General features: G+C 45.0%; 1 protein-coding gene across 1 annotated transcript in view; it reads left to right on the forward strand.

Annotated features, from left to right (window-relative positions):
* msh3 (mutS homolog 3 (E. coli)) overlaps positions 1 to 17,319 on the forward strand; it is a 405,607-nt gene that overhangs the window by 128,983 nt on the left and 259,305 nt on the right. The gene's annotated exons all lie outside the window — the stretch shown is intronic.

Raw genomic sequence — 17,319 nt, forward strand, 5'->3', positions numbered from 1 at the left:
GGTAGGTGAATTGAGGGTATTGATTAACGCATGGGAATATGATATTGCTATCACGGAGACATGTTTGAGGGAAGGGCAGGACTGGCAGCTCAATATTCCAGGGTATAGAATCTTCAGGCATGCCAGGGGAGGGTATAAAAGAGGAGGCGGCATTGGACTATTGATCAAGGAGTCAATTACTGCACTAAGGAGGGATGATATCTTAGAAGGTTCCTCAAATGAGGCCATATGGGTAGAACTTAAAAACAAAAAGGGGGCCATCACTTGGCTGGGAGTGTACGACAGGCCTCCAAATAGTCAGGGAGAGATGGAGGAGCAGATATGTAGGCCAATATCAAAGGGGTGTAAAAATAATAGGGTAATAATAGTAGGGGATTTCAACTTCCCCAATATTCACTGAGATAGTCTCAGTGCAAAAAGCTTAAAGGGGGCAGAATTCTTAAAGTGTATACCGGAGAGCTTTTTGAGCCAGCACGTAGAAAGTTCTACAAGAGAAGGGGCAGTACTGGACCTAATCCAAGGGAATGAAGCTGGACGAGTGGTAGTAGTGTCAGTGGGGGAGCATTTCGGGGTTAGTGACTATACCCACAAGATTTAAGGGTAATTATGGAAAAGGACATAAAGATACTGAATTGGGGCAAGGCCGATTTCAATATGATAAAACAGGATCTGGCCAAAGTGGACTGGGAGCAGCTACTTGTAGGAAAGTCTACAAAGAGACCAGTGGGAGTCATTCAAAGAGGAAATGGTGAGAGTTCAGGGCCAACATGTTCCCGTAAAGGTGAAGGGTAGGACCAAAACGTCCAGGGAACCCTGGATGCCAAGGAATGTAGAGGATTGGATAATGGAAAAAAAAGTAGGCTTATGGCAGATTCAAAGTGCTGAAAACAACGGAGGCTCTAGAGGAGTATAGAACGTGTAGGGGGGTACTTAAAAAAGTAATTAGGAGAGCGAAGAGGGGACATGAAAAAACACTGGTGGGCAAGATAAAGGAAAATCCCAAGGCGTTTTATAAGTATATTAAGGGCAAGAGGATAACCAGGGAAAGAGTAGGGCCCATTAGGGACCAAAGTGGCAATCTGTATATGGAGCCAGAGGACGTAGGTGAGGTTTTGAATGATTACTTTTCATCTGTGTTCACTATGGAGAAGGATGATGCAGGTGTAGCGATCAGGGAGGGGGATTGTGATATACTTGAACATATTAGCATTGAAAGGGAGGAGGTATTGGCAGTTTTAGTGGGCTTAAAAGTGGATAAATCCCCAGGCCCAGATGAGGCTGTTATGTGAGGCAAGGGAGGAGATAGCAGGGGCTCTGACACAAATTTTCAAATCCTCTCTGGCCACAGAAGAGGTACCAGAGGACTGGACGACAGCGAATGTGGTACCATTATTCAAGAAGGGTAGCAGAGATAAACCAGGTAATTATAGGCCGGTGAGTCTAACATCAGTGGTAGGGAAATATTGGAAAAAATTCTTAGAGACAGGATTAATCTCCACTTGCAGAGGCAGGGATTAATCAAGGATAGTCAGCAAGGCTTTGTCAGGGGGAGATCGTGTCTAACAAACTTGATTGAATTTTTCGAGGAGGTGACTAGATGTGTAGATGAGGGTAAAGCAGTTGATGTAGTCTACATGGACTTCAGTAAGGCTTTTGATAAGATTCTGCATGGGAGATTGGTTAAGAAGGTAAAGAGCCCATGGGATCCAGGGCTATTTGGCAAATTGGCTTAGTGGCAGGAGGCAGAGGGTGATGGTCGAGGGTTGTTTTTGTGATTGGAAGCCTGTGACCAGTGGATTGGTGCTGGGACCCTTGCTGTTTGTCGTGTACCTTAATGATTTAGACGTGAATATAGGAGGTATGATCAGTAAGTTCGCAGATGACACGAAAATTGGTGGTGTCATAAATAGTGAGGAGGAAAGCCTTAGATTACAGGGAGATATAGATGGTTTGGTAAGATGGGCAGAGCAGTGCAAATGAAATTTAATCCTGAGAAGTGTGAGGTGATGCATTTTGGAAGGACTAACTAGGCAAGGGAATATACAATGGGGATGGTAGAACCCTAGGAAGTACAGAGGGACCTTGGTGTACTTGTCTGTCGATCACTGAAGGCAGCAGCATAGGTAGATAAGGTGGTTAGGAAGGCATATGGGATACTTGCCTTTATTAGCCGAGGTATAGAATATAAGAGAAGGGAGGTTATGATGAAGCTGTATATAACGCTAGTTAGGCCAACGCTGGAGTACTGTGTACAGTTCCGGGCACCACACTATAGGAAGGATGTGATTGCACTGGAGAGGATGCAGAGGAGAGTCACCAATTTGTTGCCTGGGCTGGAGCATTTCAGCTATGAAGAGAGACTGGATAGGCTAGGGTTGTTTTTCTTAGAGCAGGGAAGGCTGAGGGGGGGGCATGATTGAGGTAAACAAAATTATGAGGGGCAGAGATTGGGTAGATAGGAAGAAACTTTTTCCCTTAGCGGATGTGTCAATAACCAGGGGGCATAGATTTAAGGTAAGGGGTAGGAGGTTTAGAGAGGATTTGAGGAAAAACATTTTCACCCAGAGGGTGGTTGGAATCTGGAACACACTGCTTGAAGGGATGGTAGTGGCAGAAATGCTCACAGCATCTAAGAACTATCTAGATGAGCACTTGAAACGCCATAACATACAAGGTTATGGGCCAAGTGCTGGAAAAAGGGGATTAGAATAGATAGGTACTTGATGGTCGGCATGGCCATGATGGGCTGAAGGGCCTGTTTCTGTGGTGTATAACTCTATGGCATTAAATGTTGTCCTCGGCAGCAACACTCAAATCCCAAGGCCGAATATAAAAAAAGTCAATTAGTTTTGTGAAGGGGAGGTCGTGTCTTACTAATTTGATTGAGTTTTTTGAGGAAGTGACGAAGATGATTGATGAAGGAAGGGCAGTGGATGTTATCTATATGGACTTTAGTAAAGCCTTTGACAAGGCCCCGCATGGCAGACTGGTACAAAAGGTGAAGTCACACGGGATCAGAGGTGAGCTGGCAAGATGGATACAGAACTGGCTCTGTCATAGAAGACAGAGGGTATCGGTGGATGGGTGTTTTTCTGAATGGAGGTATGTGACTAGTGGTGTTCTGCAGGGATCAGTGCTGGGACCTTTGCTGTTTGTAGTATATATAAATGATTTGGAGGAAAATGTAGCTGGTCTGATTAGTAAGTTTGCAGACGACACAAAGGTTGGTGGAGTTGCGGATAATGATGAGGATTGTCAGAGGATACAGCAGGATATAGATCGGTTGGAGACTTGGGCGGAGAAATGGCAGATGGAGTTTAATCCGGACAAACGTGAGGTAATGCATTTTGGAAGGTCTAATGCAGGTGGGAGGTATACAGGAAATGGCAGAACCCTTAGGAGTATTGACAGGCAGAGAGATCTGGGCGTACAGGTCCACAGGTCACTGAAAGTGGCAACGCAGGTGGATAAGGTAGTCAAGAAGGCATACGGCATGCTTGCCTTCATCGGTCGGGGCATAGAGTATAAAAATTGGCAAGTCATGTTGCAGCTGTACAGAACCTTAGTTAGGCCACACTTAGAATATTGCGTGCAATTCTGGTCGCCACACTACCAGAAGAACGTGGAGGCTTTGGAGAGGGTACAGAAGAGGTTTACCAGGATGTTGCCTGGTCTGGAGGGCATTAGCTATGAGGAGAGGTTGGATAAACTCGGATTGTTTTCACTGGAACGACGGAGGTGGAGGGGGGACATGATAGAGGTTTACAAAGTTATGAGCAGCATGGACAGAGTGGATAGTCAGAAGCTTTTTCCCAGGGTGGAAGAGTCATTTACTGGGGGACATAGGTTTAAGGTGCGAGGGGCAAAGTTTAGAGGGGGTGTGCGAGGCAAGTTTTTTACACAGAGGGTGGTGAGTGCCTGGAACTTGCTGCCAGGGGAGGTGGTGGAAGCAGATGCGATAGCGACGTTTAAGAGACATCTTGACAAATATATGAATAGGAAGGGAATAGAGGGATATGGGCCCCGGAAGTGCAGAAGGTGTTAGTTTAGGCAGGCATCAAGATCGGCGCAGACTTGGAGGGCTGAATGGCCTGTTCCTGTGCTGTGCTGTACTGTTCTTTGTTCTTTGTTCTAGTGTTGGCATTTTAAAAATTGTTCGGTATTTTTTAGTCATGTTAATTGCATTGATTTTTTTTTAACTTTACTTTTATAAAATAGCAGTTCTGGATTATATTGCTGACCTCTTTCCCCCCCCTCCCGCATTCCAATCATAGTGGGTCCCTCCAGTTGCTTAGACTGCAGCCCTTTTAAGTTGGAATATGAACAGTTGTGCTTTGGCCATTTATTGGAAAGACTCCACTATGGTCATAACTGTATGGGCCATTTAGAATTTTGAGTGCGAAGTGGGAGAGAAGCTCCAGAATAACTTGAATATATTGGTGACTGTTTGTTTCTAGGAGAGGTTTTGCAGAGTCTTCTCCACTCCCTGAAAGACCTCAATATAGTGCAATGTTATATTAACTCTGTTTATCAACAAAATGAAAATATGCGGTGCTTACATTTCCAAAATATACTCCCTTTTTATGTGTTGTATGTTGGTAATTTAAAAATAAATAAACTGATAGGAATCTTGCATTTTTAATGTTGAGTCTTATAAATGAAGTACCACTGCTAATTGGTGGAGCATTGTAGTCTTGTACTCTTTTCTTTTTGTTTTCATTAACCGAGAAGGCTAAACCGATATGAAGGGTCACTTGTCTATAGTCTCAACATAGTAACAGATATAGAATCATCGGCTGAGATTTCCCGAGACCGCGGAGGCGGCTTTGGTGGTGCGGGGATGTGGAAATTCTGAAAGAGCTGCGTCAGGCTGGCTCCCTGACCTGTTCCCGTCTCCGGGTGCTTTTACCGGAAGCGGGCTCCAATTGGCAGCGGCTATCTTCCTGGCAGCAGTGGGAAGCCAAGTCGGGAAATTAAATGTACAATTAGCCCCAATTTCACCAGTGCAATGAAATATTCCAAAACGTCGCACGAGCCCCATGCAGTGTCAGGAGCTTGTCAGTTCAGAGGAGGCAAAACCACAGCGAGAGTCATTGTTACCTACAATTGACTGGCATTCAGCTCAACAAAGCAGCAAAACGGCAAGGCTCAAGACAGGGCTAAATGAATTAACAAATTAATCAGAACCAAATAAGAAGGAAGAATAACATCCTGTGGGGCGAAAGGTGAAGGAGTTCATTGGGATGAATTTAGATCATACAAAAACATGAGAGGAGGATGAACAGAGGGTCAAAGAAGGGCCTGTAAAACCTATAACTGGAGATATAAAACATAAGAGTTAGTATTTTAGTAGAACAACAGGAAGAAGGTAGGTGAAGAGCTGTAAACGAAGTAAAATCTGAGGATGAGCCCATGATGGTTGGTATAATAAGTGATTCCTTTCCTAGTGAATTCTGGGAGAACATATGGAGCACTGTGTTCTTCCTCAGCAGCGATGCTCTAAGTAGAACTGACATCACTATAAATCAGTTGGAAGCCTGAGACAGACTAAAAGGACTTAAAACAAATTGTTTGTCATGAATAGGTTAGGTCTCCGAAAATAGTGAGAGCCAAGGAGCAGATGTGTGAAGCATTGGTAGTTATTTTTGAGGGAATTGATCATTATTTGGGGCAAGAGGTACACTGTACAGGCTGCCAGTGTCCCTTTAAACATAGCACTCTCCATTGCACTGCTGACCTGGTCTCCCACCTGCCATTCCTAATTGGGCGGCGGATGAGGCAGTGGTCTGGTAATTGGCTGCCTCCCATAAGATTGTACCAAAGCGCGCACTGTTGACTTGAGTGGGGTCAGAATCTGGAAATGGTCCAAACGCCCGAGAATTTTATAAGTCCGGAAGATTCTGGCCATGGAATCTTGGAATGGTTACAGCACAGAAGGAGACATTCAGCCCCTTGTGTCCATGCCAGCTCTCTGCAAGAACAACTCAGCTAGTCCCACTCCCCTGCCCTTTGTAGCACTGCAAATCTTTTGTCTGCAGTTGCCTATCCAATTCCCTTTTGAAAGCCCCGATTGTATCTGTCTTCACCACACTCTCAGGCAGTACATCTCCGATCCTAACCACTTGCTGGGTTAAAAAAAATTCCTCAAGTAGCCATTGGTTCTTTTGCCAATCATCTTAAATCTGTGTCCTGTGTTTCTCGACCCTTCCACCAATCGGAATAATTTCTTCCTATTGACTGTGCCTAACCCCTCATGATTTTGCACACTTCTATCAAATCTTCTCAACCTTATCTTCTCTAAGGAGAACGACCCCACTTTCTCCAATCTCTCCGTGTAACTGATGTCCCTCATCCCTGGAACCATTCTCATAAATATTTTTGCATCCTTTCTAAAGCCTTCTCATCCTTCCTCAAGTGCAGTGCCCAGAATTGGATACAATACTGCAATTGAGGCCGAGCTAGTGTTTAATAAAGGTTCATCATAACTTCCTTGCTTTTGTACTCTATGCCTGTATTTATAAAGTCCAGGATACCATATGCCTTATTAACCACTTTCATAACCTGCCCTGCCACCTTCCACGATTTATGCACAGATACCTTACCTTCAGATCCCTCTGCTCCTGCACTCCTATTAGAATTGTGCCCTTTATTTTCTTTTGCTTCTCCTCATTCTTCCTACCAAAATGTACCACTTCATACTTCTGCATTAATTCTCATCTGCCACGTGTCTGCTCATTTCACCAGCTTGTCTATATCCTATCACTGTCCTCCTCATGCTTCACAATACTTCCAATTTTTGTGTCATCTGCAGATTTTGTAATTGTGTCCTCCACACCCAAGTCTAGGTCATTAATATATTTCAAGTAAAGCACTGGTCTTACTACTGACTCCCGGGGAAATCTCACTCTGTACCTTCCTCCAGTCTGAAAAACAACCGTTCACCACCACTCTTTCTCTGATATGCTGAATTTGTTGATGAAAGTTGGAAGAAATTTTGCCTGTGCATATATGCTTATACAAATGTTAAATTTGGCAATCACGAACTAGATTTTAGAATGATCCCTGTGGATTGGAAGGTAGCAAACATAACTCTGATATTCAAGAAAGGAGGGAGAGAGAAAACAGGGAAATATAGGCCATTTAGCCTGACATCAGAAGTAGGAGAAATACTAGAATCCAGTATGAGGGATATGGTAACAGGGCACTTAGAAAATCATAATATGATTAGGCAGAGGCAATATGGACTTATGAAAGTGAAATACTGCATGACAAATTATTAGATAAGGGGAAACCAGTGGCTGCAGTGTATATGGATTTTCAAAAAACATTCGATAAGGTGCCACACAAAAGGTTATTGCACAAAATTAGGGTTCGTGGGATAGTGGATAATATATAAGCATGGATTTTTTTTATTCATTTATGGGATGTGGGCGTCGCTGGCCAGGCCAGCATTTATTGCTCATCCTTTATTGCCCTCGAGAAGGTGGTGGTGAGCTGCCTTCTTGAACCGCTGCAGTCCATGTGGGGTAGGTACACCCACAGTGCTGTTGGGAAGGGAGTTCCAGAATTTTGACCCAGCGACAGTGAAGGAACGGCGATATAGTTCCAAGTCAGGATGGTGTGTGACTTGGAGGGGAACTTGCAGCTGGTGGTGTTCCCATGCATCTGCTGCCCTTGTCCTTCTAGTTGGTAGAGGTCACGGGTTTGGAAGGTGCTGTCTAAGGAGCCTTGGTGCATTGCTGCACTGCATCTTGTAGATGGTACATACTGCTGCCTCTGTGTGTCAGTGGTGGAGGGAGTGAATGTTTGTAGTTGGGCCAATCAAGCCATCTGCTTTGTCCTGGATGGTGTCGAGCTTCTTGAGTGTTGGTGGAGCTGCACCCATCCAGGCAAGTGGAGAGTATTCCATCACACTGCTGACTTGTGCCTTGTAGATAGTGGACAGGCTTTGGGGAGTCACGAGGTGACCACAGGATTCTTAGCCTCTGACCTGCTCTTGTAGCCACGGTATTTATATGGCTACTCCAGTTCAGTTTCTGGTCAATGGTAGCCCCTAGGATGTTGATTGTGGGGTATTTAGTGATGGTAATGCCACTGTATGTCAAGGGGAGATGGTTAGATATTCTCTCGTTGGAGATGGTCGTTGCCCAGCACTTATGTGGCGCGAATGTTACTTGCCACTTATCCTGGATATTGTCCAGGTCTTGCTGCATTTCAACACGGACTGCTTCAGTATCTGAGGAGTCACGAATGGTGCTGAACATTGTGCAATCATCAGTGAACATACCCACTTCTGACCTTATGATTGAAGGAAGGTCATTGATGAAGCAGCTGAAGATAGTTGGGCGTAGGACACTACCCTGAGGAACTCCTGCAGTGATGTCCTGGAGCTCAGATGATTGACCTCCAATAACCACAACCATCTTCCTTTGCGCTAGGTATGACTCCAGCCAGCGGAGGGTTTCCCGCCTGATTCCCATTGACCTCAGTTTTGCTAGGGCTTCTTGATGCCATACTCGGTCAAATGCTGCTTTGATCTCAAGGGCTGTCACTCTCACCTCACCTCTTGAGTTAAGCTCTTTTGTCCATGTTTGAACCAAGGCTGTATTGAGGTCAGGAGCTGAGTGGCCCCGGCGGAACCCAAACTGAGAGTCACTGAGCTGGTTATTGCTAAGCAAGTGCCGCTTGATGGCACTGTTGATGACACCTTCCATCACATTACTGATGATTGAGAGTAGACTGATGGGGCGGTAATTGGCCGGGCTGGACTTGTCCTGTTTTTTGTGTACGGGACATACCTGGGCAATTTTCCACATTGCAGGGTAGATGCCAGTGTTGTAGCTGTACTGGAACAGCTTGGCTAGGGGCGCGGCAAGTTCTGGAGCACAGATCTTCAGTACTATTGCCGGAATATTGTCAGGGCCCATAGCCTTTGCAGTATCCAGTGCCATCAGTTGTTTCTTGATATCATGCGGAGTGAATCGATTTGGCTGAAGTCTGGCATCTGTGATGCTGGGGACATCAGGAGGAGGTCGAGATGGATCATCAACCTGGCACTTCTGGCTGAAGATTGTTGCAAATGCTTCAGCCTTATCTTTTGCACTTATGTGCTGAGCTCCCCTTTCATTGAGAATGGGGATATTTGTGGAGCCACCTCCTCCAGTTAGTTGTTTAATTGTCCACCACCACTCACGCCTGGATGTGGCAGGACTGCAGAGCTTAGATCTGATCCGTTGGTTATGGGATCGCTTAGCTCTGTCTATCGCATGCTGCTTACAGATTGGTTAACAGAGCGTAGGAATAAACGGGTCTTTTTTGGGCTGTGACAAGTTGGGTACCACGTGGTGCTTGGGCCTCAGGTATATCAATCACTTGGATGAGGGGACTGTGTGTAATGCATCCAAATTTGCTGCTGATACAAAGCTAGATGGGAAAGTAACTTGTGAGGAGGGTACAAAGAGTATGCAAAAGGATATAGACAGAATAAGTGAGTGGCAAGGAGGTGGAAGATTCATTCTGGTGAATCTTTTCTATACTTTCCCCAGGGCCTTCAAATCGTTCCTAAAGTGCGGCACCCGGAACTGGACGCAATACTCCAGCTTGAGGCCGACCTACTGTCTTATACAAGTACAACATAACCTCCTTGCTCTTGTATTCTATGTCCCTGTTAATAAAGCCTAGGATACTGTATGCTTTACTGTCTACAGTTATGATCTCCGTAACAAAGGAAGGACATACTTGCCTTAGAGGAAGTGCAACAAAGTTTCACTAGACTGATACAAAAGCAAAATCTGCGGATGCTGAAAATCTGAAACAAAAACAGAAAATGCTGGAAATACTGATGGTCAGGCAGCATCTGTGGAGAGACAGTGACGGTGATCATTGCATCATAAAGTCTAGATTGGCTATGGAAAAGGAGAAGTAACAATCCAGACTAAGAATGATCACAGCGGGGGGAAATCCAACTTCAATGGGGTAGGAATGGATCTCGGCCAGATAAATTGGAATAAAAAGTTGGCAGGCCAAACGGTAACTGAGAAGAGAGAGATTGGGCACAGTCAAGGTATATTCCCACAAAGGAGAAAGGTAAGCAAAACAAATCCAGAGCTGGATGACGAAAGAGATGGAGGTTAAGATGAAGAAGAAAAATTGTGTTTATGACAGTTGTTAAGTGGATAATACAACTGAGAACCAGGCTGAATATTGAAGGTTCAGAGGGGAAATGAAAAAGCAAATAAGAGAAACAAAGAGGGAGTATGAAAAGAGACTGGCAGCTAACATAAAAGGGAATCCAAAAGTCTTCCATCGACATATAAATAATGAAAGGGTGGTAAAGGAGGAGTGGGGCCGATGAGGGACCAAAAAAAGGGGATTTACGCACGGAGACGGGGCATAGCTGAGGTATTAAATGAATTCTTTGCATTTGTCTTTACCAAGGAAGAAGAAGAAGCTTTGCAGGTCATGGTGAAAGAGGAGGTAATTCAGACACTTGAAGGGTTTAAAATTGATAAGGAGGAAGTATTGGATAGGCTGTCAATACCTAAAGTTGATAAAGCACCAGGAACGGATGAGATGCATCCAAGGATACTAAGGGAAGTGAAAGTGGAAATTGTGGAGGCACTGGTCATAACTTTCTAGTCTTCCTTAGATTCAGGGTTGGTACTGGAAGTTGCAAATGTTACACACTTGTTCAAAAAAGGGTGTAAAGATAAGCCCAGCAACTACAGGCCAGTCAGTTTAATGTCGATGGTAGGGAAGCTTCTAGAAATGATTATTTGGGACATTAATAGTCACTTGGACAAATGGGGGTTAATTAAGGGCAAATCATGTTTAACTAACTTGCTGGAGTTTTTTGATAAGGTAACAGAGGGTTGATGAGGATAGTGCTGTTGTGTACGTGGATTTCCAAAAAGCATTTGATAAAGTGCCGCACAACAGACTTGTGAGCTTACGGAATAAATGGGACAGGAGCAACATGGATACGGAATTGGCTGAGTGACAGGAAGCAGAGTGTAATGGTTAATGGATGTTTTTCGGGCTGGAGGAAGGTTTGTAGTGGTGTTCCCCAGGGGTTGGTGTTAGGACCTTTGCTGGTCCTGATATATATTAATGACCTAGACCTTGGTGTACAGGACACAATTTCAAAATTTGTGGATGATATGAAACTTGGAAGCATTGTGAACAGTGAGGAGGATAGTGTAGAACTTCAAAAGGACATAGACAAGTTGGTGGAATGGGTGGACAAGTGGCAGATGAAATTTAATGCAGAGAAGTATGTAGTGATTCATTTTGGTAGGAAGAACACGGAAGGATGATGTGAAATAAAGGATGCAATTCTAAAGGGAGTGCAGGAGCAGAGGGACTTGAGTGTTTATGTGCATAAATCATTGAAGATGGCAGGACATGTTGAGAGAGCGGTTAATAAAACATACAGTATCCTGGGCGTTACTAATGGGGGCATAGAGTACAAGAGCCAGAAGGTTATGTTGAACTTGTTTAAGACACTAGTTCTGTCTCAGCTGGAGTTTTGTGTCCAGTTCAGGGCTCCACACTTTAGGAAAGATGCGAAGGCATTAGCGAGAGTACAGAAAAGATTCACAAAAATGGTTCCAGGGATGAGGAACTTCAGTTATGTGGATAGATTGGAGATGTTGGGACTGTTTCTCTTGGAGAAGAGAATGTTGAGAGGAAATTTGATAGAGGTATTCAAAATTGTGAGGAGTCTGGACAGAGTAGATAGAGAGAGAGAAACTGTTCCCATTGGTGGAAGGATCGAGAACAAGAGGGAACAGATTTGGGATAATTGGCAAAAGAAGCAATGGTGGCCTGAGGAAAAACTTTTTCATGCAGCGAATGGTTAGGATCTGGAATGCACTACCTGAGAGTGTGGTGGAGGCAGGTTCAATTGAGGCATTCAAGAGGGAATTGAATTATCATCAGAAAAGGCAGAATGTGCAGGGCTACGGGGAGAAGGCGGGGGAGTGGCTCTAGGTGAATTGCTCCTTCAGAGAACCAGTGCAAATACGATGGGCTGAATGGTGGCCTCCTGTGCTATAACAATTCTGTCATTCTGTGAAAAACAGTTCATCAGATGTGGCGAATGTTTTTGAGCAAGTGAAAGGGGGGGAATAGAAAAAGAACAAAAGGGAAGGTCTGTGATCGGGTGGAGGGTCGGAGAGATTAAATGACAAACTGTTTCATGGCACAAAACCAAGGGGAGTGGTAATGGGACAAGTAAAGAAACAAAAGATGTGTCTGGGTAAGGTGTAAATGGCAGGATAGCAGCCATCCAAACATGAAGTAAAGGAATTAAGAATGAAACCATAGGGGGAGGGGGGTGGGGGTGGCGGAGGAACCAGCAAAAATAATACGAGAAAGAAAAAAAATGGGAGCAGAGGTTATGATCTAAAATTATTGAATTCAATGTTCAGTCCAGAAAGCTGTAAAATGCCCAGTCGAAAGATGACGTGTTGTTCCTCGAGTTTGCATTGAGCTTCACTGGAACACTGTAGCAGACCAAAGACAGGTCTGAGTGGGAACAAGGTGGAGAATTGAAATGACAAGCGATAGGAAGCTCGGGGTCGTGCTTGCAGATTGAACTGAAATGTTCTGCAAAGTGGTCACCCAGTCTGCGTTTAGTCTCCCCAGTGTAGAGGAGACCACATTATGAGCAGCAAATACAGTATACTAAATTGAAAGTAGTACAAGTAAATCACTCTTTCACTTGGAAGGAATGTTTGGGGCCTCAGTGAGAATGGAGGAGGTAAAACGGCAGGTGTTGCATCTCCTGTGCTTGCATGGAAAGGTGCTATAGGAGAAGGGGGTGCTGTTGGGGTAACTGAGGAGTGGACCAGGGAACAGGCCCTTCGGAATGCTGAAAGGGTAGATGTGTTTGGTGGTGGAATCATGCCAGAGGTGGTGGAAATGGTGGAGGATGATCCGTTGCTTATGGAGGCTGGTATGGTGGAAGGTGAGGACAAGAGGAACCCTGTCTGTGAGAATGGGATTGTGTCTTTGCTGGTAGGGGGGGTGTGAGGAAGTGTAGTCTGGGTAGCTGTGGGAGTCCGTGGGCTTATAGTGAATATTGGTTGATAGCCTATCCCCAGAAATGGAGACAGAGAAGTCAAGGAAGGGAGGAGAATTGGAGATGGATCATGTGAAGTTGAGAGGGGGTGGAAATTGGAAGCAAATTCAATGACATTTTCCTGTTCAGGGAGAGAACAGGAGGTGGCTCTGATACAGTCATCAATGTACTGAAAGAAGAGTTGAGGGAGGGGGACTGAGTAGGATTGGAACTAGGAATGTTCCATATATCCACAAAAAGGCAGGCATAGCTAAGACCCATGAGGGTACCCATAGCAACACCTTTTACTTGAGGAAGTGAGTGGAGTTGAAGGAGAAGTTGTTCAGTGTGAGAACAAGTTCAGCCACGCGGAGGATGGTAGAGGTGGATGGGGACAAGATGTGGTGTTCGGCATGATGTGTTTGCATGAATAGAGGACTGGCAAACTAACAGGAAACAGAGTCAGAATAAATGGGTCATTTTCAGGATGGCAAACTGTAACTAGTGAAGTGCCACAGGGATCAGTGTTGGGGCCTCAACTATTTATGATCTATATTAATGACTTGGATAAAGGGACCCACTGTATTGCAGCCAAATTTGCTGACGATACAAAGATGGGTAGGGAAGCAAGTTGTGAGAAGGATACAAAAAGAGTCTGCAAAGGGATATGGATAGGTTAAGTGAGTGGGCAAAAATTTGGCAGATGGAGTATAATGTGGGAAAATGTGATGTCCACTTTGGCAGGAAGAATAGAAAAACAGAATATTATTTAAAAAGAGACTACAGAAGGCTGCGGTACAGAGGGACTTGGGTGTTCTTGTACATGAATCTCAAAACATCAACTTACAGGTACAGCAAGTAATTAGGAGGCCAAATGAAATGTTGGCCTTTATTGCAAGGGGAATGGAGTATAAAAGTAGGGAAGTCTTGCTGCAACTGTACAGGGCATTGGTGAGACTGCACCTAAAGTACTGTGTATATTTTTGGTCTCCTTTTTTAAGGAAAGACATGCTTGCATTGGAAGAAATTCAGAGAAGGTTCACTAGGCTGATTCCTGGGATGAGGGGTTTGTCTTGTGAGGAAAGGTTGAGCAGGTTGGACCTAAACTCCAATGCGTATAGAGGATTGAGTTTTGATCTTATTGAAACGTATAAGATTCAGAGGGGACTTGACAGGATAGGTGCTGAGAGGATGTTTCCTCTTGTGGAGGAATCTGGAACTATGGGGCACAGTTTCAGATTAAAGAGGTCTCCCGTTTAAGGCAGCGATGTAGAGGAATTTCTTCTTTCAGAGGGTCGTTAGTGTTAAGAATTTTCTTCCCCAAAGATCAGTGAAGGCTGCATCATTGAATATTTTCAGGGCTGAGTAAGACAGATTTTTGATTAACAAGGGAGTCAAGAGTTATGGGGGGCAGGCAGGAAAGTGGAGTTAAGGCCACTATCACATAAACCATGATTGTACTGAATGGTGGAGCAGGCTCGAGGGGCCGAATGGCCTTCTACTTATGATCTTATGGACTGGTTGGGCCTCCATTCAAGAAAGAAGCAGAAAGCTGTTGGACCACCCTGGTGGGGGATAGAGGTGTAGAGGGATTGGATGTCCATGCTGAATAGGAGGTGGCGAGGGCCAGGAAACTGTTGAAGTGATGGAGGGCATCCGAAGAGTCACAAATGTAGGTAGGAAGAGACTGGACAAATGGAGTGAAAATAGAGTCAAGATAGAAAGAAATCAGTTCAGTAGGGCAGGAACAGGCTGAAGCAATGGGCCTTGTTTATGGATTTTGGGTAGAAGAGGGCTGTACGGGGTTGGGGAGGTGCAGTTGGAGGCCGTATGGGGGAGTCTTTCAAATGTCAGTTGATTAGAATCTAGGACCAGCATGTTCCTGTGAGGAAGAAGGATAAGTTTGGCAAGTTTTGGGAACCTTGGATAACGCGGGATATTGTGAGCCTCGTCAAAAAGAAAAAGGAAGCATTCGTAAGGGCTGGAAGGCTAGGAATAGACTAATCCCTTGAGGAATATAAAGTCAGTAGGAAGGAACTTAAGCAAGGAGTCAGGTGGGCTAAAAGGGGTTATGAGAAGTCATTGGCAAACAGGATTAAGGAAAATCCCACGGCTTTTTATACATATATAAAGAGCAAGAGGGTAACCAGGGAAAGGGTTGGCCCACTCAAGGACAGAAAAGGGAATCTATGTGTGGAGCCAGAGGAAATGGGCGAGGTACTAAATGAGTACTTTGCATCAGTATTCACCAAGGAGAAGGACTTAGTGGATGATGAGCCTAGGGAAGGGAGTGCGGATAGTCTCAGTTATCTCATTATCAAAAAGGAGGAGGTGTTGAGTGTCTTGCAAAGCATTAAGGTAGATAAGTCCCCAGGGCCTGATGGGATCTACCCCAGACTACTGAGGGAGGCAAGGGAAGAAATTGCTGGGGTCTTGACAGAAATCTTCGCATCCTCATTGGCTACAGGTGAGGTCCCAGAGGACTGGAGAATAGCCAATGTTATTCCTTTGTTTAAGAAGGGTAGCAAGGATAATCCAGGAAATTATAGGCCGGTGAGCCTAACATCAGTGGTAGGGAAATTATTAGAGAGGATTCTTCGGGACAGGATTTACTCCCATTTGGAAACAAATGGACTTATTCGCGAGAGGCAGCGTGGTTTTGTGAAGGGGAGGTCGTATCTCACTAACTTGATTGAGTTTTTTGAGGAAGTGACAAAGATGATTGATGAAGGAAGGGCAGTGGTTGTTATCTATATGGACTTCAGTAAAGCCTTTGACAAGGTCCCTCATTGCAGACTGGTACAAAAGGTGAAGTCACACGGGATCAGAGGTGAGCTGGCAAGATGGATACAGAACTGGCTCGGTCATAGAAGACAGAGGGTAGCAGTGGAAGGTTGCTTTTCTGAATGGAAGGCTGTGACTAGTGGTGTTCCGCAGGGATCAGTGCTGGGACCTTTGCTGTTTGTAGTATATATAAATGATTTGGAGGAAAATGCATCTGGTTTGATTAGTAAGTTTGCGGACGACACAAAGGTTGGTGGAGTTGCGGACAGTGATTAGGATTGTCAGAGGATGCAGCAGGATATAGATTGGTTGGAGACTTGGGCGGAGAAATGGCAGATGGAGTTTAATCTGGACAAATGTGAGGTAGTGCATTTTGGAAGGTCTAATGCAGGTGAGAGGTATACAGTAAATGGCAGAACCCTTATGAGTATTGACAGGCAGAGAGATCTGGACGTACAGGTCCACAGGTCACTGAAAGTGGCAACGCAGGTGGATAAGGTAGTCAAGAAGGCATACGGCATGCTTGTCTTCATCAGTCGGGGCATAGAATATAAAAATTGGCAAGTCATGCTGCAGCTGTACAGAACTTTAGTTAGGCCACACTTAGAATATTGCGTGCAGTTCTGGTCGCCACACTACCAGAAGAACGTGGAGGCTTTGGAGAGGGTACAGAAGAGGTTTACCAGGATGTTGCCTGGTCTGGAGGGCCTTAGTTATCAGGAGAGGTTGGATAAACTCTGATTGTTTTCACTGGAACGACAGAGGTGGAGGGGCGACATGATAGAGGTTTACAAAGTTACGAGTGGCATGGACAGAGTGGATAGTCAGAAGCTTTTTCCCAGGGTGGAAGAGTCAGTTACTGGGGGACATAGGTTTAAGGTGAGAGGGGCAAAGTTTAGAGGGGATGTACGAGGCAAGTTCTTTACACAGAGGGTGGTGTGTGCTTGGAACTTGTTGTCGGGGGAGGTGGTGGAGGAAGCAGGTACCATTGAGACGTTTAAGAGGCATCTTGACAAATACATGAATAGGATGGGAATAGAGGGATACGGACCCCGGAAGTGCAGAATGTTTTAGTTTAGGCAGGCATCAAGATCGGCGCAGGCTTGGAGGGCCGAATGGCCTGTTCCTGTGATGTACTGTTCTTTGTTCTTGTTCTAGGAGATGAGGTTAGTGACAGTCCTGGATACAATGGCTGATGTTCGGTCGTGGGGTCTTGATCCAGGGGAAGGTAGGAGGAAGTGTCAGAGAGTTAGTGTTCAGCATACCAGACAAGAGCGGCACCACTCTTGTCAGCAGGTTTGATGATTTTATGTTTGGACTTGAGAGAGCAGAGTGCTTCAAGTTCAGAGGGAGACAGGTGAGAGCGAGTGAGGAGAGCAGGGAAATTCTGACGGCCGATGTCATGCTGGCAGTTCTCAATGAAAAGATCAAGGAAGGTTAAGAGGCCAGAGGGAGGGGTCCAGGTGAAGGAA

This window comes from Heterodontus francisci, chromosome 4, assembly GCF_036365525.1.
Source record: "Heterodontus francisci isolate sHetFra1 chromosome 4, sHetFra1.hap1, whole genome shotgun sequence".
Classification (NCBI taxonomy): Eukaryota; Metazoa; Chordata; class Chondrichthyes; order Heterodontiformes; family Heterodontidae; genus Heterodontus; species Heterodontus francisci.